This window comes from Macaca thibetana, chromosome 12, assembly GCF_024542745.1.
Source record: "Macaca thibetana thibetana isolate TM-01 chromosome 12, ASM2454274v1, whole genome shotgun sequence".
Classification (NCBI taxonomy): Eukaryota; Metazoa; Chordata; class Mammalia; order Primates; family Cercopithecidae; genus Macaca; species Macaca thibetana.
In genome coordinates, this window is record NC_065589.1 from 54,597,463 (window position 1) to 54,618,781 (window position 21,319).

General features: G+C 34.2%; 1 long non-coding RNA gene across 1 annotated transcript in view; it reads left to right on the forward strand.

The window, feature by feature from the left end:
• Window positions 1-19,360, forward strand: part of LOC126932741 (uncharacterized) — a 34,771-nt gene extending 15,411 nt beyond the window's left edge. The window contains exon 3 of the long non-coding RNA XR_007718304.1: window positions 19,328-19,360. This is a non-coding gene — a long non-coding RNA (uncharacterized LOC126932741). The remainder of the gene's footprint in view (window positions 1-19,327) is intronic.
• The last annotated feature ends 1,959 nt before the right edge of the window (window positions 19,361-21,319 follow it).

Consider the following 21,319-nt stretch of genomic DNA (forward strand, 5'->3'; position numbering starts at 1 on the left):
GCAAGGTTGGCAGAACTAATTCCAAGAATCAGAATAGAGAAGAGTGATAATCTAAAACAATTTTCTTATCCCAAATAAATAAATAAAAAAGGGTCTAATTGTGGCATTTTAGGAACAGCAGATGTAGCTGCCTTGGTTCTGTGGATAGCCAGGAGGATCTAAACCTGCCACCTTACTGAGGAGTTAGGAGTAACAGAGAGAGCACCCTACTCACAGAAGAAGGAATGCTCCATCCTCCCAGTGGAATGGAAACAAAATCTCTCTATAAATATTACACCTCCTTGCTGGGAGTGGTGGCTCAGCCTGTCATCCCCTCACTTTGGGAGGTCGAGCCGGCAGATCGCTTGAGTCCAGGAGTTGGAGACCAGCCTGGGCCACATTGCCAGACTCTCTCTCTACAAAAAACACAAAAATCGCGAGGCGGAGGCAGGAGAATTGCTTGAACCCTGAAGGAGGAGGTTGCAGTGATCCGAGATAGCCTCACTGCACTCCAGCCCGTGCGACAGAGCGAGACCCTATCTCAACAAACAAAACCAAAAACTTGCATCACACCTCCAAAAGGCTGAGGACTACAGTGCTGCTTTCCCTGTTCCCAATCATCTCCCTGTCTAACGTAGGGGTAGGAACTAGTTCTTTGACTTCTGCAGGTGGCTCTCTTTAGAAAATACCAGCATAGCTCCTCTTTATTTCTCGTTTTGGGTTTTCAGCACAAGAGGACAGCCAGAAAAGTCTCATTACAAATTCTGTTATGCAAATTCTTAAAGATTATCTAGAAATAATTATATTTGTAGATTATACAGTAATAATGGTTTTTCTAAGGTTTCAGTGATGGGTTGAGAAATTAAAAAGCATTGTAGTTTTGTTTATTGAGATTTTAACAATGATGAAGTGAGTTTCCAAGGAGAAAACACATTTGACAATTTTCTGTCACAGGGATTCATCTGTGTACAAAATTTATACAATATAAAAAGCTCATGAAATCTGCCATGTGGAATATAAGACCTAGATGTCATAAGTGAGAAATAATTCTCATAGAGCTACACATCTCATTTACGTTTGCTTCAGAATATAGCCACATAATTAACTTTTTTTATATAATGGAAAATTGGACTGGTTGTTATGACAGAGCGTGACTCCACTTGGAACTTATACAGGGTATGTTTAAGGACATGCAGCATGTATTGACACACAGAAAAATCTGAAAACTCTCTGTTCTATAAATACAGTTGTTCTGTTAGACATCGTTTTCAGAGAGCCTTATTGAAACATTAGTTTATATGAGTAGCAGTGGAAAATAGTCAAGAGACATTAAATTAGAGGCATCCTATCACACTGTATTAGGACCTTTATGTTTTAAAAGATTCCAATTTTGGTTTGAAAATTAATCAGAATTCTACTTTAATCTCAGATTCCAAAATCTCAGGAAAACAAAAAAGAAAAATATTATTGAAGGCAAGAAAGTGATGTCTCAACTATAAACATAAGTTATAATTGTAATTTTGACTATTAATTTCAAAATTTTCAATGAACCATTAATTATTTTAGACCCACAGGTAAACTATGGATACATAGGTTTTTTTTGTTTGTTTGTTTGTTTTTTACTTTCGAGAAAGTTATGATGTTGTTAATATTTGGGAAGAAACAACTTAAAAACCAGCAGGATTGTTTTAGAGATATGGGATAGTAGGTTTCCCTTTGTTTTCTTCTATTTCAGATAATGCTGCTTCGTTTACTGTTTCATATTCTATATTCCATCAACCACCAAATAATTTGACTCTAGAACCATAATTTACTCTAAAACAGGAAACGAGATTTTTCTTTTAATGCCTATATTAAAACAGGTAACATTTGGCCAACACATGGAAATCATAGATAAATGAGAAAGGAATTGCAAATAAACATAATGATATAGAAAAAGAGTGTAATTTAAGTAAGGGGGAAGGTGATGATGATTAACATAATAGATATATTTCTAACCTTGATTTTTATACTATATTTACAATGGTGATGACAAAAAAAGTAATGCAAGATATGCATAGAATGTTATTAGTGGATAGTCTGGGTGGTAGAAATAAAAATTATTTAAATGTTTGTTAATTGTCTGCACTTCCTAAATTTTATACAATTTTTCTTCTTTTTAATTTAGCATAGTTTTCTAATTTCTAGGTTGTATTATTTAAGTGAGAAAAATTATGGAAATATTACAATGTTATTCTAATTTTACAGAAATCACTTACTGTTATGAAAGCAATGTTTCTCACTTTTAGTTCAGAAATTAGGGGTTGTTGGGGCTCAGAAACTGATACCCCAAAATACAGTGCTTTGACAGGCTGAACTGAGGAACAGGTCTCAAGATCTCTCTGAGCATCATCTCTACTTCTGTCCTCAATCCTTTGTCTTTCCCAAAGTACAGGATGAAGTTGTTATCTAACGTTCCTTTGTCTGCCTTATTTGCACATTAATAAATTTGTATGTCCTTTCTCCTCTAAATCTGCCTTTTGTTCACTAATTTTCAGTGAAGCTTCAGAAGGTGAAAGGGAAGATTTCCCTTGGCAAATTCATGGGGATACACCATTTCCTTCTTAGTCAAGTTATGGATAAATTCTTATAGTTCTGCCGGGCGTGGTGGCTCATGCCTGTAATCCCAGCACTTTGGGAGGGTGAGGCAGGCAGATCACCTGAGGTCAGGAGTTCAAGACCAACCCGACCAACATGGAGAAACCCCATTTCTACTAAAATGCAAAATTAGGTGGGTGTGGTGGTGCATGTCTGTAATCTCAGCTACTTGGGAGGCTGAGGCAGGAGAATCGCTTGAACCTGGGAGGTGGAGGTTGTGGTGGGCTGAGATTGCGCCATTGCACTGCACCCTGGGTAACAAGAGTGAAACTCTGCCTCAAAAAAAAAAATAAAAAATCTTATCATTCCAGTTGAAAATGTCAGGTCATTGCACATTAACTAAATTCGGTGTGTATATGTTTTGTATACTGTGATTCTGAAAAAAAAAAAAAATGCATAACAATGTGCCTTTATATTCTGATTTGATTCTTTTTTTTAAGATGAAGTCTCTCTCTGTTGCCCAGGCTGGAGTGCAGTGGTGGATCTCAGCTCACTGCAACCTTCGTCTCTCAGGTTCAAGCAATTCTCCTGCCTCAGCCTCCTGAGTAGTTGGGACTACAAGCGAGTGCCACCATGCCCAGCTAATTTTTGTATTTTTAGTAGAGATGGTGTTTCACCATATTGGTCTGGCTGGTCTCAAACTCCTGACCTCGTGATCCACCCACCTCAGCCTCCCAAAGTGCTGGGATTACAGGCGTGAACCACCGCTCCCAGCCTGATTTGATTCTTAAAATAAAATCTAGCCCCTAATTCTTGAGAGAAAGTTTGTAGTAGTGGAAAGAATGTGGACTTTGAAATGAAACAGATCTATATGCAAATGCTGAGCTCTGTGACTATTTTTTTGATAGTACTTCTCATATCTCATATTATGCAAGTAACATGGTAGTCCCCCAAAGTCCTCTTTCACATCACTTTTCTGCTTTGCACATCAATAGGTAGTTTATTTACGCTCTCCTTGAATCTTGGCTGTCTTTGTGAAGTGCTTTACCTCATAAAATGCAGAGAACTTCTAAGTGCAGGTTTAAAAAGTACAGGTGGCTTTCCCTTTCTTCCTCTTAGAACCAAGTATCCAGAATATGAGAAGCCTCAACCAGGGTGACAGGTCAGGTGGGGATGCCATGTGGAGAGGAAAATGTCCTACAGCTGTATAGCAGAACCAAGAAACCCAGCCAACAGTAAGGACAAAATCCCCAGACATATGATTCAAGTTAAGCCATGCTAACCAGCCTCCAGTTTTTTGAACCATCCTAGCTGGGCTATCAGGCATGTGATGTAAAAGCCATTGTGAATGTTTTATGACCAGCCGAAGGGCAGGCTTTATAGATGTGTGACCTGAGCAGTTACACGGAAGGCTCCCATGCTTTAAGGTTTCTATGCGTGGTTTAATGCTCTGCTATCACTAAATTGAAATACTTAATAATTTGTGAACAAGTCCAACTTCTTCTTTTTGCACTGGCCTGGCAAATCATGTATTAATTCTGCCCAGCAGACATCATATAACACTGAGACCATCCAAACCCACTGTGCCTTGTTCAAATGTCTTACTGAGAGTATTTTAAGTGATAATTAAATAATTGTTGTTTTAATCCACTCAGTTTTGGGGGAGATTGTTTACAGCAAAATACATGGCATTTTAAAATAGCAAAGAAGCTCACAAGGAGATCGTAAAAAGAGATTTATTTATGAAGACCAGGGATGAGAGGAAGATGCAGGTATTTATATGAAGATTTCAGGGTGTTCTTAAAGAATATATCCAAAAATGTATTGCTTTAGAATTGATGCAGGTCAGGCAAGTCCCAGAATTGAGGCTTAGCTAGGGAGGGTCTTGGCTTCATATAGGAAAGAATTCAGGGACAAGCTGGTGGTGGTAAACAGGAACTTTTATTGAAGTGGCAATGTACAGCAGCAGCAGAGATACTGCTCCTTGTAGAGCAGAGCTACCCTGTAGGCAGTGTGCTCAGAGTAGCAGCTCAATGGCAGTTCTGTAGTCATATTTATATCCACTTTTAATTATATGCAAACTAAGAGGTGGATTGTACTGAAATTTCTAGGAAAGGGCTGGTAACTTCCAGATCTCCAGGTCATTGCCATGGAAAGGGGCAGTAACTTCCAGGTGTTGCAATGGCAGTGAACTGGCATGGCACGTTGCCATATATGTCTTATGGAGAGCTACGTCTTCCCTGGCCGTGTTTTAGCTAGTCCTCAATTTGGTCCGGTATCTGAGTTCTGCCTCCAGTACTGCATCTGACCTCCTACATGAGAATAATAGATGGTGAAAGAAAATTTTTTAAAACATAAATATATTATCCAGTGAATCATTTGAAAAAGTTTAAAGACTTATAGCTGTAACCAACACATGTAAGCTATCCTTATTTGATATTTTAAATGTTGAATAATGAAAAAAAGTTACTCAATTAATTTAAAAGTGGAGAATTTTAGAATGTATAATTTTAATAACTAGTTTATAATTTAAAAACAGAAGAAAAGCAAGCATACATATAAAAAAGTTTTGGTAGAAAATGATTTGAAGTTAGATAGGATGGAATAAAGGGATGCTTACAAAATAGAGTTTTGATGCTGTATCTTTTAGCAACTTAAAAAAATTAAAATATACAAACAGTTTTAAATGCCTTAAAGTTCTGTGTGTTAGCCTACCTGGAATGAATTTTTGTGTCTGATCTGAAATGAGATTCTAAATTTTCTTTTTATTCATTTGGATACCTAATTATTCTAGTGCCATTAAGTGGAGTCACTTCCTCTCCACTAGCATGTAATTCCCTGTAACTTACATACTACAGTGTCATATTTGTGAATCTGTTTCTATGTATTCTGTTATATTGTTTGCTTATTTTTTTCATTTATCAATACTATACTGTTTTAATTACTATAAACTTATCTTTAAATAGAAATCTCCTGTTTTATTTCTCTTCTTCCTTTTCTATTTTAAAATTCGACTTTTTCTTTGTTATTCCTTTCTTTCTTTCTTTTTTTTTTTTGAGACAGAGTTTCACTCTGTCGCCCAGGCTGGAGCTCAGGGGCGTGATCTCAGCTCACTGCAAGCTCTGCCTCCCGGGTTCACACCCTTCTCTTGCCTCAGCTCCCGAGTAGCTGGGACTACAGGCGCCCGCCACCATGCCTGGCTAATTTTTTTGTATTTTTAGTAAAGACGGGGTTTCACCGTGTTAGCCTGGATGGTCTCGATCTCCTGACCTCATGATCCGCCCACCTCAGCCTCCCAAAGTGCTGAGATTACAGGTTTTTTATTCCTTTTTAAGCTCATCTTCTCCTCCTCTTATTTATTCTACTTTTCTACAAGTTTGTCTTGACAGTCTAGATTAGACTCTGCTTTTCCATTTAAATTTAGGATCAGCTTATCAATTACATGGAAAATAATTTTATTTATCATCTTATCCTGTATATCTCTGTTCTTTTTCTGGAACTCTTTTTTTTTTTTTTAAATCATATATTAACCTTCTTCATTTAAATACTATCTTAGATTTGCAGCATTCTCTGTCTTTTAAGTAAATAATTCGTTCCTGTCACATCATGTCTAGTTTTCTGTTTTAAGTATCAATGTAGTATTAAATTGCAGTATCTATATTTTTTATTTTCAGAATTTCTATTTTTTTTTTCAAATCTGTTCTTTTCTGTTCATGATTCTTTTTCTTCCATCATGTTTTCTTTTTCTTCTGTTAACAGTTTATATTTTTGCCTAGTGGAATTAAATGTTCCTTTCATTGAAATCTCAATTCTATCTTGCCAGCTTGCTCTGAACTAAAACAATTCTTTCCTCTTATAGGATGATGCACTTTGTATCTAGTAGTTGGGGACTATATTCAGGCCAAATATATCTCTGGTTATTCTGGTTGACAGCTTACATTTTCCATCCTATATTTGGTTTGTGCCCTTATTTCCAGTAGTTGGAATTAATCGATAAATAATTAAAAGTATTGTTGTACTTGTTAATTCTTTAGTTATCTTTTAAATATAATTATTTGAATTGCTGACTGGACCCATAATGGTCAACAAAACATCCCATTTAGTCATTCTTCTCCCAGCCTTGGTTAAGCCTCTCTTCTTATGAGGTTACAGGATACCAAGATCCCAAGATTATGACACAACTCAATGTCTTCAAAATTAAACGAATCATACAGACTTGATTCATTACATTCTCAACTGAAATAGGTAAGTTATTTCAATCATATGATACCATGATTAGAATCAGCACAAAATATATTCTTTAGAAAAATACCACTTAAAAGTGTAATTTGATAGATAAGGTCTACAAATTCTTTCCATAAATAATAGTCAAAACAATTCTACAACTTTAATTGACATCTATATTTTAATACAAAGGATTTTGGTATAGAAACTAATTATTTATGATAAAACTGATAAGTAAACATCAAATTAGAGACTGTATGTAGGAATTTATGTAATTACAATAATTCAGTAAGAAAATTTACTCTTTTCCAAATAAAATTAAACATTGAAATTTTGCCAATTTGTTTTTGTTAAGAAAACATTCTCACATATTTGCAATTGTCAAAATATTTAAGCTTATTTTTTCATTATTATTGCATGTCACCCTCTGGTTTCAACTAAACACACTCTTAAAATTTGACAAAATATTTTCATATTTGATTAATTAATCCCTCATTAAGAAATTTTACACTAAATACACCAAAAACTGTATAAGATGCTTAAGAGAAATGGTATTATCACTCAGAGGAAATCTAAATATTTGAAAATATTTTGGATATTATTTTTTTTCCCAGATATATTAGTGTATAGCAGAGCCTATTAGTATAATACTTTAGTACAAATACTACTATAAAAATAATCATTCATTTTCTTCTTGGTCTTAATACATCTTGGAACAAATAATAATACATCTTGGAACAAATAATAATTCTATATTAATATTATTTTGTGATGTTTTCTATGTAATGATACAAATAGAAATCTTTCCCTGTTTTCTATATTTAAAATCATTTTCTTAAATAGCGTATGATAGAAACAGTAAGTCTGTTATAAACTTCTGGGTCATATAATGAGATGGTATATTAAAAACACCTTCTTAGAAAATGAGAACTTGTTTAAAATAAAAGTCACCAGGAGTAATGTGGGAACGACTTCAAATACAATTTGTAAAATTCTATTTTTTTTTTTTGGAGACAGAGTCTCGCTCTGTCACCCAGGCTGGAGTGCAGTGGTGCAATCTCAACACACTGCAAGCTCTGCCTCCCAGGTTCACGCCATTCTCATGCCTCAGCCTCCTCAACAGCTGGGACTACAGGCGCCCACCACCGCGCCAGGCTAAATTTTTTTTTGTATTTTTACTAGAGACGGGGTTTCACAATGTTAGCCAGGATGTAAAATTCTTATGTGTAGATAAAAAGATACTAATGTCAGTCAAGAAATGCTACTTAAATAGGAAAATCCCATTCTAACATATCTGCAGCAGTTAATAAATTGAACATACACACACATGGACACACACACATATCACATATTTAGCACACATCTTGAGTTTTTTGGAAAAAATCGATTTAAATAAAATGAAGATTGTTTTTAAACTCATTGCTTTGTTTGAAGATACCTTAAAATACAATTTAAAGAAAATATTTGAGAAAATTATAAACAAAACTGAATCTTTTGAACAAATATAGACATAGAGAAGGTCATTGTATATTTTTAGCATAGAAGTTAAAAATATAGCAAAGGCCAGGCACAGTTGCTCACGCCTGTAATCCCAGCACTTTGGGAGGCCGAGGCAGTCGGATCATGAGGTCAGGAGTTTGAGACTAGCCTGGCCAATATGGTGAAACCCTGACTCTACTAAAAATACAAAATTAGCCAGGTATGGTGGTGTGTGCCTATAGTCCCAGTTACTTCGGGAGGCTGAGGCAGAACAATTGCTTGAACCCAGGAGGCAGAGATTTCAGTGAGCCAAGATCGAGGTACTGCACTCCAGTCTGGGCATCAGAGTGAGACTGTGTCTCCAAAAAATAAAATAAAAATTAAAAAATATATAGCAAATAAACTCATATTATCTTGGTTGTAATCAAATCCTAACTCTATGAACTTACTAGCACTGTGATTTTAGGAGAGCAGAGGAAATGCAGTATTTGAAACAAAACTGATTGACATTTTCCAAAACTGATTTGAGAAACTTGCTAAACTCATTTATAATTTTTTTAAACGAAAACCTCATTTGGACAATTATATGAAAGCAAATGGAAACAAAATTTCAAATATGACTTTTAAAAGTATTAAGGGGGTAGGAAAAGGCACATTATCTTTAAAAGAGCAACAAAAAAGTAAAGTACACATGATTTTTTAGCAAAAATTATGGAAACCAGGGTATGATGGAATGACATCTTAATAGTGCTGAAACAAAATGATTTCAACCTAGAATCCTACACTAGTAAAATCATCTTCAAAATGAAAAGGGAAAATCATTTTTTTCTAGATAAAAAGAACCGGAAAGAAAATTTAATCAGCAGATCCACACTAAATAGATATGAGAGAGAGAGAGAGAGAGAGAGAGAGAGAGACTGAAGTGTTATTTTCCCTCCTCTCTAAACTCTAATTTATATTACATTATTTAGTCTAAAAATAATCTAATCTGTGAGATTGTCCTGATAATTTCATCCTCTACCATAGAATAACGTTTTTCTTTCTGTGTGATCTACTTTTTCATACACTAACCATAGTCTCTCTTTGACTGCACTTCAGTAAACTCGTTATAATATGACTCTTGCTTTAATATTAACTTGTGGTAAGCAGTAGTGTTAAACATTTAATCTGAAATTTTTGGTAAGAAATACTGTTTGAATAATCTTTCTATTTCAAACAATTGCAACATTGTCTGACTCAGTATATACTCTCTATGTAATTGATGAGAAAATAAATACCTTTGTAGTAGAGGCTATGGTTAGGAAATTATAACAACATAGCCTATCTTCTAAAGTGGTTATAACACAATTAAGATGACTTGTGAACAAAATTAAGATAAGAGCTTTTGCACATTAATTTGTGTAGCAAATTTATGGACTCCAAATGTCAGTCATACAATATATAATATACACAAGTCCTTTTGGATGTGGAGAAAATATTGTAACAAATGAAGATGCTAGTTAGTTGGTCTTAATAAAAATGTTACTAATTTTGTTCATGCTTCTTCAGCTGTCCTTTGAGTGATAGAAAAGGTAATGGCATTTTAAATTTTCTTGAGAAGCGAATTAATCTCATAGCACTAGCTTTGACACATTGTGAAATTGAACACTTTAATGAACACTTCAACTCTTTTAGAAGTTAGATTTTACATTTATAACCTCAAAGAATATAAAGGCAGCAAAGGATAATGAAAGAAATCAGCTTAGTGGCTGTTCAGAGAGCATGGCTAATCAGATCGCCCTGGTTTCTTCACCAGTGACTGGGCTCTTGCTGAGGCAATTGTGTCCACATTGTCTCTCAGTCCCACATAGTCATAAGAAGCCTAGAGTAAGCTGATTAATTCTCTTAAATCCTTTTGTACATCACCTGAATCTCGAGCAATTTTATATGATTGCTAAAATACTGCCTTTAATAAATGAGGTCATCTGGATCTAGTCTCAGATTCTTCTTCTGATGTTAGCCCTGGGTATTTCAGTTACCTGATAAAATGAAATCATTTTCAATATACAGCTTATGTGTTTAGAGATTCTGATTTTTGAAACCAAAAGAATCCTAACTAAAAAAGACAGGAAGGATGCTATAAGAATTCCATGATATTTCACCCTGAACTTCGCCTCCCTTTTTGCTTCCGTTTTCGTTTATTAATAAAAAACCACTTACATGACTCAGGCATATCATGTTGTTTGGTTACTTCATGTATTTGTGCCCTTTTGCGTAAAATTATATGTCAAAGCCTAGCACAAAGATCACAGTGATGTTTCCATGGAGGTTTTATTGATGATACATATCTCTATCTCCTCACTTTCCCCATGCAAACTTCCTCGTTCTTTTTTGTGCCAACACTTTGCCTTTTACATACCATTTTTACACAAGTAACACTTTATGTTAATGTCTGGTCCTCCCCCTGAGTAGGTGATTCTTGAGGATAGTAATTTTATCTGATTCGCTTTTGTATCCAATAGCAACTAATGTGGTGAAACTAAAGTGGAAGCAAAATATATATTGAATGCATAAAAATACCATAAAGAAAAATAAACTGAACACAGCAATGTCTTATGCATAAGTACTCCAAAAATATTTTCTCAGCTAGATAGCTATGTCTTGAGGAACTACTTTTTTATTATTTTGGTGTTTTTCTTATAAAAGAGGGAATAATGAAATCTGAAATCTTAAAGGCACTTTAAAGCATTCCCACATCAAACTTTTTTTAATATCACTAGGGTACTAAATATTGTAGGGTACTAGAATGCAAAACTTGTCAAATATCACTTTTGAGCTATCACAATGTTTCTGTCTTGAAATTTACACATTGTGTCCAAAAAATAAAGTGAAAGTACATTGGAGTAAAACACAGAACAATAGGATCATAAACAAATAATCAAATAGACTATATTCAAAGCTAAAAATCATAATGTATAAAATTCAACTCAGTGAAGTAGTTTGTATGACTAGTGGTATTAATAAGCCACTTTACAGAAAAAACATGCAAGGTGGCAAATAAAAACGATGAATAAAAATCACCTTTATTATAAATAAGTGTAATTATATTTTCTCCAGCAGCTTTAAACTGACATGAATGTCTGAGATGAATATCTTTGAGTTCTAATGTTACCTACTACACTAATAGATGAAGGATCATTCTATTAAAGGACTGAGAATGCTTCATGCATAGGTAATGATATTAAAAGGCATCAGTTCTTTTGAGTAAACTGAAACTCCTGTGACAACAAGTGTGGAAATTTAACTTTGTACTTTTAGTGAAACAAGTTTTTGGTCATGTACTGAAATACACCATAGCAAAGAAGAACTTCTTGATGGAAATGAAAAATTCTAACTATTTACTCCAACTACGAATGCTAAATTTGAAATCCCAATTATAGAATAATTATAATTTTTTTGCTAACCTTCACTAATAAAATAGCTATTGATAATTTGATTTCATTAATCTTAAAACCAAATAAAGATTACATTACTTCATTTTTTGATAACGCTTTAGAAAGTTCTACTTCCAAAGATGATAAGAGCAGCAACTTTGTTTTGTTCATTTCTATATCCTCAGGAAATTATTCAAGGACAAGGTGTTTTCTCATTAATTTTTTTTATGGAATGAATGAATAGATGAGTATGATGGTTAATACTGAGTGTCAACTTTATTGGATTGAAGGATACAAAGTATTGATGTTGGGTGTGTCTGTGTGGGTGTTGCCAATGGAGATTAACATTTGAGTCAGCAAGCTGAGACAGGCAGACCCACCCTTAATATGGGTGGGCACAATCTAATCAGCTGCCAATGCAGCTAGAATATAAGCAGGCAGAAAAATGTGAAAAGAGAGACTGGTCTAGCCTCCCAGCCTACACCTTTCTCCCATGTTGGATGCTTCCTATCCTCGAACATTGGACTCCAAGTTCTGCAGTTTTGGAACTTGGACTGGCTCTCCTTGCTCCTCAGCCTGCAGACATCCTATTGTGGGACCTTGTGATGGTGTGAATTAATACTTATTAAACTCCCCTTTATATATATCCCATTAATTCTATTTCTCTAGAGAACCCTGACTGATACAATGAGTGAAGAAATAAATTAATGACATTCACAATGAGTGTAGGTGCAGATAATGAAAGGGTCTGGAAAAGTTGGCCCCTCCCTTGAATTGAATAAGAGCTCCCAAAGAAAGAGTTTTATATTTTATTAACCACATATTTTATGCTTTTCATTTGTACACGTTCTATAATTGCAATGCAGGTTGAGTTTTTGTTTTTTGTTTCTGGCAATGCTGATGTATCCATTGGAATCAAGTCAGAAAAACAGAAGCCACTTTTGGATTTCAAACAGAGAGAATTTAACACAGAGAATGTTGCTACAGTTGAAATTAGAGTTAAAAAAGCCAAACAAAGGATAAGACAATCCAGAAATCTGTAATGGCAGGAAGTTGTTTCCATGATTATGCTGAAAGAATAAAACCAGAAGGCCACATTACTGGATCTCAGACGCTGGGACTACCTGGGAGAAGCTGGAAGTACACTACACAACAGAGCTCCATTCATGCATTAAAGGGTTGTTTCGTGGGTAATGGAGTCACTGAGAAAAACTGGCCATCACTGGAGATGCCAGTAGAGGTAGAGAGCTACAGGGAAAAATTGTGGAGTGAAAAACCTTGACTTCTCGTTTTATCCTGCCTTCCAATCTCTATTGAGTGCGTCCCATTGGTTGGCACTAGTTGAAAGCCAGTGGGCATGGGGTTCTGGAAAATTTATCTGATGCAGATAAAAAGGAGAAAAAGTCGGAGAATGAAACTGAGAGTAGATAGGCAAAGTGGAATGGGCTATGATTTTAAGTAAAAAAAATGTTCACTTTAAATTCTTTATACGGGCACATTCAACTTTAACACAGAATTAGATATTATATTTTTCTGAGTGCATTTTTAAAATCTCCTCCTAAAACAAAGTATAAGAATGAACTTTCTGGAGCATAGATATACTATTTTGTTTTTATTTTTTCTTCATAAACTGTATTTGTTAACTTTATGAATGGTTTTGTAAGCTTCTTGGCAGAGTGTTTATTATATTTGTATTTTCTATAGCTATTATGATTATTATTTAATTGACAGATAAAAATTGTATGTATTGATGATGTACAATATGCTGTTTTGAAATATGTATACATTGCAGAATGGCTACACTGAGCTAATGAACATATACATTGCCTCACACACTTATCACATTTGTGGTGACAATACAACATCTACTCTCTTAGGAATTTTTGAGAATATAATACATTGTTATTAACTATAGCCATCATGTTGTACAATAGCACTCTTGAACTTATTCCTCCTATATGACTGAAATTTTGTATCCTTTAACCAACGTCTCTTCACCCTCACCCCTCACCCCTCACCCCAGCCTCTGGTAACCACCATTCTACTTTCTACTTCTATGAATTTAACTTTTTTAGATTCCATATATAAGTGAGATCATGCTGTATTTGTCTTTATGTGCCTGGCTTATTTCACTTAATGTAATGTTCTCCAAGTTCATCCATGTTTTCCCAAATGTCAGGAATTCCTTCTTTTTAAAGCTGAATGATATTCCTTTATATGTATCCAATATACAATATATGTATATAATATGTACAATGGTATTCCATTGTATGTCTGTTATATGTATGTATCTCACATTTCCTTTATGTAGTCATACGTTGATGGACACTTAGGTTGATTCCATATTTTGGCTATCATAATAATGCTGCAATGAAAATCAGAGTTCAGGTGTCTCTTTCACATATTGATTTCATTTTCTTTAAATATATACCCAGTAGTGAGATTACTGGATCATATGGTAGTTTTATTTTCAATTGTTTGAGGAACCTTCATACTGTTTTCTATAGTGACTATACTAATTTACATTATCTGCAACAGTGTACAGTGGTTTCCTTCTCACCACAACCTTGTCGACATTTATTCTCTTTTGTATTTTGATAATAGCCAACCTAACAAGTATAAGATGATATCTTGTTTTTTTTTTAATTTTAATTTTATTTTATTTTAAGTTCTAGGATACATGTGCGGAATGTGCAGGTTTGTTACATAGGCATACATGTTCCATGGTGGTTTGCTGCACCTATCAACCCGTCATCTATCTTGTGGTTTTAATTTGAATTTTTTCTGATGATTAGTGGCGTTTAGCGTATTTTCCATATACCTGCTGCCCATTCATATGTCTTCTTTTGGGAAATGTCTACAGAAGACCTTTGCCCATTTTTAAAATGAATCATTTGGTTTTTTAAAAAGAATATTGAGTTGAGTGTATTATATATTTGGATATTAATCTCTTATCAGATATATGGTTTGCAAATAGTTCCTCTTAATCTGTATGTTGCCTTTTCAGTCTGTTGATTTTTTCCTTGAGTGTGCAGAAGTTTTTTTAGTTTGATATAATCCCATTTGCCTATTTTTGTTTTTTTTGCCTGTGCCTTTGGGTTCATATCCAAAAATGTATTTCCCATACCAATGTCATGGAGCTTTTCCCCATGTTCCTTTCTAGTAGTTTTACAGTTTCAGATCTGACATTTAAGTCTTTAATCAATTTTGAGCTGATTTTTGTATTTGGTGTGAAAAAAAAGGTCTAGTTTCATTCTTCTACATATGGATATCCAGTTGTCCCAACATTATTTACTGAAGACAGTCTTTTCCCTATTGTGCGTTATTGGCACCTTTGTCAAAAGTCAGTTGATTTCAAATGCATGGATTTATTTATGAGCTCTCTATTAAGTTTCATTTCTGTATGTGTCTATATGCTATATAGACACATATATATATAGTATCATGCTGTTTTGATTACTATAGATTTGAAGTACATTTTAAAGTCTGGTAGTGTGATGCTTCTAGCTTTGTTCTTTTTACTCGTTTTTTTTTTTTTTTTTTCTTTTTGAGAGGAGTTTCACTCTTGTTGCCCAGGTTGGCGTGCAATGGTACAATCTCGCCTCACTGCAACCTCCACCTCCCAGATTCAAGCGATTCTCCTGCCTCAGCCTCCTGAGTAGCTGGGATTTCAGACTCCCGCCACCATGCCTGGCTAATTTTTTGTATTTTTAGTAGAGATGGGGTTTCACCATGTTGGCCAGGCTCATCTTGAACTCCTGACCTCGTGATACGCCCACCTCAGCATCCCAAAGTGCTGGGATTACAGGTGAGAGCTACCGCACCCGGCTCTTTTTACTTAATATTGATTTGACTATTTGGGCTCTCTTACGGTTCTATATGAATTTTAAGATTTTTTTCTATTTCTGTAAAAAATGTCATTGGAATTTTGATAAGGGTTATATTGAATCTGTAGACTGCCTTGAGTAGTATGGACATTTTGACAATATTATTTCTTTCAATTTATGAACATGAAATATCTTTTCATTTATTTGTGTCTTCTTTAATTTCTCTCATCAATGTTTTACAGTTTTCAGCATACAGTTCTTTTACTTTCTTGGTTAAATTTATTTCTGAGTATTTTATTTTTCTGTAACTATTGTAAATAGAATTATTTTCTTGACTTCTCTATTTGAATAGATTGTATTTATTGTATAGAAACATCACTGATTTTTATATGTTGATTTTGTACCTTGTAACTTTACTGAATTTGTTTTTTAGTTCTATCGGATTTTGGTGGAGTCTAGTGTTTTCTATATGTAAGACCATGACAATTTGGACAAGCATGGTGGCTCACACCTGTAATCTCAGCACTTTGGGAGGTTGAGGCGGGTGGATCACCTGAGGTCAGGAGTTGGAGACCAGCCTGGCCAACATGGTGAAACCCCGTCTTTACTAAAAAAATACAAAAATTAGTTGGGCGTTCTGGTGGGCACCTGTAATCCCAGCTCCTCAGGAGGCTGAGGCAGGAGAATCACTTGAACCCAGGAGACAGAGGTTGCAGTGAGCAGAGATTGCACCATTGCACTCCAGCCTGGATGACAAGAGCAAAACTCTGTCTCAAAAAATAAATAAATAAATAAATAAAAATAAAAATCACGACAATTTAACTTTTTCTTTTCTGAAGTGGATGACTTTTATTTCTTTCTCTTGCTTAGTTGGTCTGGCTAGGACTCCAGGGTTATGTTGAATAGAAGTAGTGAGAAGGGGCATCCTTGTCCTGTTCTGATCATGGAGAAACACTTTGAAATTTTCAGCATTGAGTATGATGTTAGTTCTGGGCTTGTCATATATGGCCTTTATTGTGTTGAAGTATATTCCCTCTCTACCTAATTTATTAATAGTTATTTTCATTATGAAAGAAAGTTAAATTTGTTTTTGTTTTTTTTTTTCATTTATTGAGATGATTATATGGTTTTTGTCCTTTATGTGGTTAATGTGATGTTTGGGAAAAATACTAAAATCATGTTTTTCCTCTGCCCTCACACCACAACAATCAATACAGAAGACTTCTGAGATCAAATATGTGGTTTATTTCCCCATCAACAAGTATTAGACATCAGCTGAGTATTCTCCAATTCAATTCTGACACTATCTACCTGGAGATAGACCACCTCCTTGAGCTTGTTTAATTTGCTTGAGTGACTAACATAACTCAGTGAAACACGTCGACCAGTGTACTATGAAGGATATTACAATAACCACAATAAAGAGATGTGTAGGGCTAGGCAGGGGGTAAAGAGCACATGTCCCTGGATATGCCAGCCTCCAGGAACCTCCATGGTTATCTAGAAGCTCACCTAATTCAGTCCTCTTGGGTTTTCATGGAAGCTCCATATGTTAACCTTCCTTCCCTAAGGGAATAGGGTGAAACCCTCTCTAGGGAGAGTCTTAAGACCTACAATCAAATTATAGTCCTACCTTGGGACTCTACAGAGCAGGAAAAGGTCACAGAGATTGTTTCCGGATGCCTGCCCCTGAGGTTTAATATACCCAACAGTATAACAAAAGACTGTAGTAAGGGCTATGGGAGTTATGAGCCAGGAAGGTGAACAAAAACCTATATATATATATATAAAATCATACCACTTGTGGTATTTCACATTTAGAGATTTGCATATGTTAAATCATGCTTGCATCCTTGGGATTAATCCTACTTGATCCTGATAAATGATCCTCGTAATGCCCTTTTGAATTTGATTTGCTAGCATTTTGTTGAGAATTTTTATTTATGTGTTAATCAAGGATAGTGACTTGTAATTTTTTTTTTCTTGTAGTATCCTTGTTTGGCTTTGTTATCAGGGTAATGCTGACCTCATAAAGTGTATTTGGAAAAATTTTTTGTTCTTCAATTTTTTAAAATAGTTTGAGAAGATTTGGTATTAGGTTTTTAAATGTTTGGTAGAATTCAGCAATAAAGCCATCAAGTCCTGGTCTTTTCTTTGATGAGAGAGTTTTATTACTAATTCAGTCTCATTACTCATTATTGGTCTGTTCATATTTTCTATTTCTTCATAATTCAGTCTTGGTAGGTTGTATGTGTCTAGGAATTTATTCATTTCTTCTAAGCTTCCTAAATTGTTGATATATAATTGTTCATAGTACTCTGTTACTGTTCTTTTTATGATATTAGTTGTCTTTTTAATTTCTAATTTTATCTATTTGACTTTTCTCTTTCTTAGTCTAGCTAATGATTTATCTATTTTGTCTACCTTTTCAAAAAAACAACTGTTACTTTTGTTAATTTCTTTCTTTTTTTTTTTTTCTCACTCTGTCGCCCAGGCTGGAGTGCAGTGGCGCGATCTTGGCTCACTGCAAGTTCCACCTCCCGGGTTCACGCCATTCTCCTGCCTCAGCCTCCCGAGTAGCTGGGACTACAGGTGCCCGCCACCATGCCCAGCTAATTCTTTTATATTTTTAGTAGAGACGGGTTTTCACCGTGTTAGCCAGGATTGTTTCTATCTCCTGACCTCGTGATCTGCCCACCTCGGCCTCCCAAAGTGCTGGGATTACAGGTGTGAGCCACCACACCCAGCCCTTTTGTTAATTTTTTTTCTATTGTTCTTCTAGTCTCGGTTTCATTTATTTATGCTCTGATCTTTATTACATTCTTCTTTCTACTCACTTTGAGCTTATGATCTTCCTTTTCTCATTTTTAGGTAGGTAATGGTAGGTTGTTTATTTGAGATCTTTTTTTTTTTTTTTAATGTGGGCATTTATTGCTGTCAGTTTCCTTCTTAGAACTGCTTTTGCTGCATCACATACAGTTTGATATGCTGTATTTCCATTGTTGTTTGTGTCAAAATAATTTTAAAATTTTCTTTTTTCCCTATTTAGTGCTCAGGAACTTGTTTAATTTCCATGTATTTGGGAATTTTTCTAAATTCTTCCTATTGATTTCTAGCTTCATGAAGCATAGAAGCACTTTTTTATTGAAGTTAAAATTACAGATCTAGTATTTGAAAAACCAAAAAAATGGTGTCAACTACCACATTTTTTCAGGAATAATAATATAATTTTTGCTTGCTGCTTAGAATAACTCAAAGCAACATAGACAATATTTTACGACACAAAGTTTACAAGTAAGATGACTTAATATTTAATAATTGTGTAATATTTTAATTAGCCCAAAACACTTTTTTCCTAGATTTTAAAAATGTTTGCATTTTGTCATATTTGTCATTTAAAAAGAAAGTTATAGATACAGTTGAATGTCCATTTTTGCAGTCAATCCTTATACCTCCCTTTTTAAAGGCATATATTCTATCTACATTTATAGGATTGTTAGTTCAGATTTTAAGTTTACACACATTTTTATACCAAATGATAATAAACTTTTAGAACTGGCCTTTCTAACTCAACATGATTATATATTTATCAATGTTGATATGTCTAGAACTTGTTCATTCTTTCATTTTAGTTGTGCACAGTATGCTATTGGACAGTATACTATTATTTATCTTTTGTATAAATTTGATGAAGTTTATATATTCTAGGTTCTGTTTTTCAGTTGATTATGTTGAAAACATTGTCTTCCAGTCTGTGTTGTAGTTTTGGCTAAAAAATTTTAATAGAAAAATGTAACTCATTTTTCTTACATATTATTTTAACTACAGGAAGAGAAAAAAAACCCAGACCAGTAAGACTGCTGAAACCTACTGAAACAAGCTAAATAGGTGACATTGCATGTAAACATACATACATCTTTCTATTCATAGACAAGACACAATAAAAAATCTTGGATAAAATACTTCAATTTGCATATATTACACATTTTCATTTTGCTGGTTGATTAATGACTACAAAGGAACCTGAACTCATTTTATGTGGAGAACATTGGTAAAGAAGACAAGAGAAATTCTGAAAAAGTACCTGAAAGTGAAGATTCTAAGAGTGAATTGGATCTTTTTAACTAAAAAGCTGTTGTTTCTCTTCTGTGGTATTTAGAGTTGGGAGTGGTTATATGCATGTTATTTATTCACTCACGCAGTCATTTAAGATTTTCATTTTCTTAATTATTTAGTAAAATTTACCAACACGAGGTAAGAGTCAAGGTGAAGACTTATTTTTATTTAAGTGGAAAGTAATACAAAGTTTTATAGTTGAAGGAAACGGTTTGCAACTGAGTTTGCAGCCATTTTGTTTTGGAGGTCCCTTGGATTTTCCCAGTAGTTTCTAGAGTCATTTCTACATTTTTTCTCATGAAATATCAAAACTATGTTATTTGCATTCTGACAAACTTTGACACTAATCATACTTCGTATGACAACCAAGAATTTCCAGGAAGTACCTAGTCTGGTCTCTTTTATGCCTGATTATTTTTATGTCCATATCCATATAACTCTCCCTTATGACACTCTGTTTCTCTAAACAGTTTGTCTCTCAGTTTGTTCTCTTTTTTTAATTAAAATTGGAGACACAATAGGATAGAAATTGTGTGTTTTGTTCAAATGGTGTGCCTTCAACTCACAGAAAAGTGTGTGACATATAAATGACATCCTGTTTATATTCATTGAACGAATATTTGCTGAATAAATAGAGAAAACAAGGCCTAAACAGTTAAATCATTCCCCCAAATCATACAAAGTATTTTTCTGTGACAACCCATTTCCCTGCCATACCCTCAGTCTGATAATTTAGTGTTTTAGACCCCTCTTCCTTTCATTCACATCTCCCTCATCTATTGAGACATTCAGAATTACTCTGCTCTTTTATTTCCAGCTCCTAATTCTACTCCTACATTTTACTAAAGCAGTTTAATATTTTATTTCTTCACAAGTTATATAATTTCTCTTGTAGCACATTCCTTCTGTTTTAAGATTTTTTATTAGAAAGTTATATTCCATATTCCTGACAGATAGTGTATCATTATCCTTTCAAATTTAGCTGCATTTGTACTGCTAGGGTTATTACTAATCTTTTCTTTCTTTTTATTTTCCTTATCTTGAATTCTCAGCTCTAGTAAATCTGTGCTTTAACTATAATTTTTAAACTATTGTTCTCAAATGATGAATGTTGGTGATAAGCTCTCTGAATCTTTGGCTAATAATGAGTATCTTTCTCTCTTCCAGGAGACTGATATCTGGTCTGACTAAAGAATGATCAGTTTATCATCCTTTTTTCTCAGTAGTCTGAGTATTAATCCTTTGCTTTCTAGCAGATAAGAAGTTGGACACAAGTGATTCTTATTCTTTGCAAGTGACTTGTTCTTTCTACCTGGAAGCTTGTACACTTTCTTATAATTTTGCAGTTCAGAAATTCAGGTTGTGCCTTCACATAAATCTCTTGTCATCAGAATTACTTGGAATTTGATAAGGCATTTTAATCTGCAAGCTTAAATATTTATTTAACTTGGAGAACACTTCTTTTACTATTTGTATGATCATTTCCTCTTTTCCATGTATTCTTTTTTTCCTTCTGCTAGAACTAATATTCTTCAAATGTTACATTAGTTACCTCTACTATCCTTTACATCTCTCATTTTCACTCACATTTTCCATGTGTTTGTGCTTTTGTGTTGTTTTTTTGTGGTATTTCTTCCTCTGGATCCTCTATTTGAGATTCCAAATGTCCATACTCTAGTATATCTGCAGAGTGTTTTTCAGTGT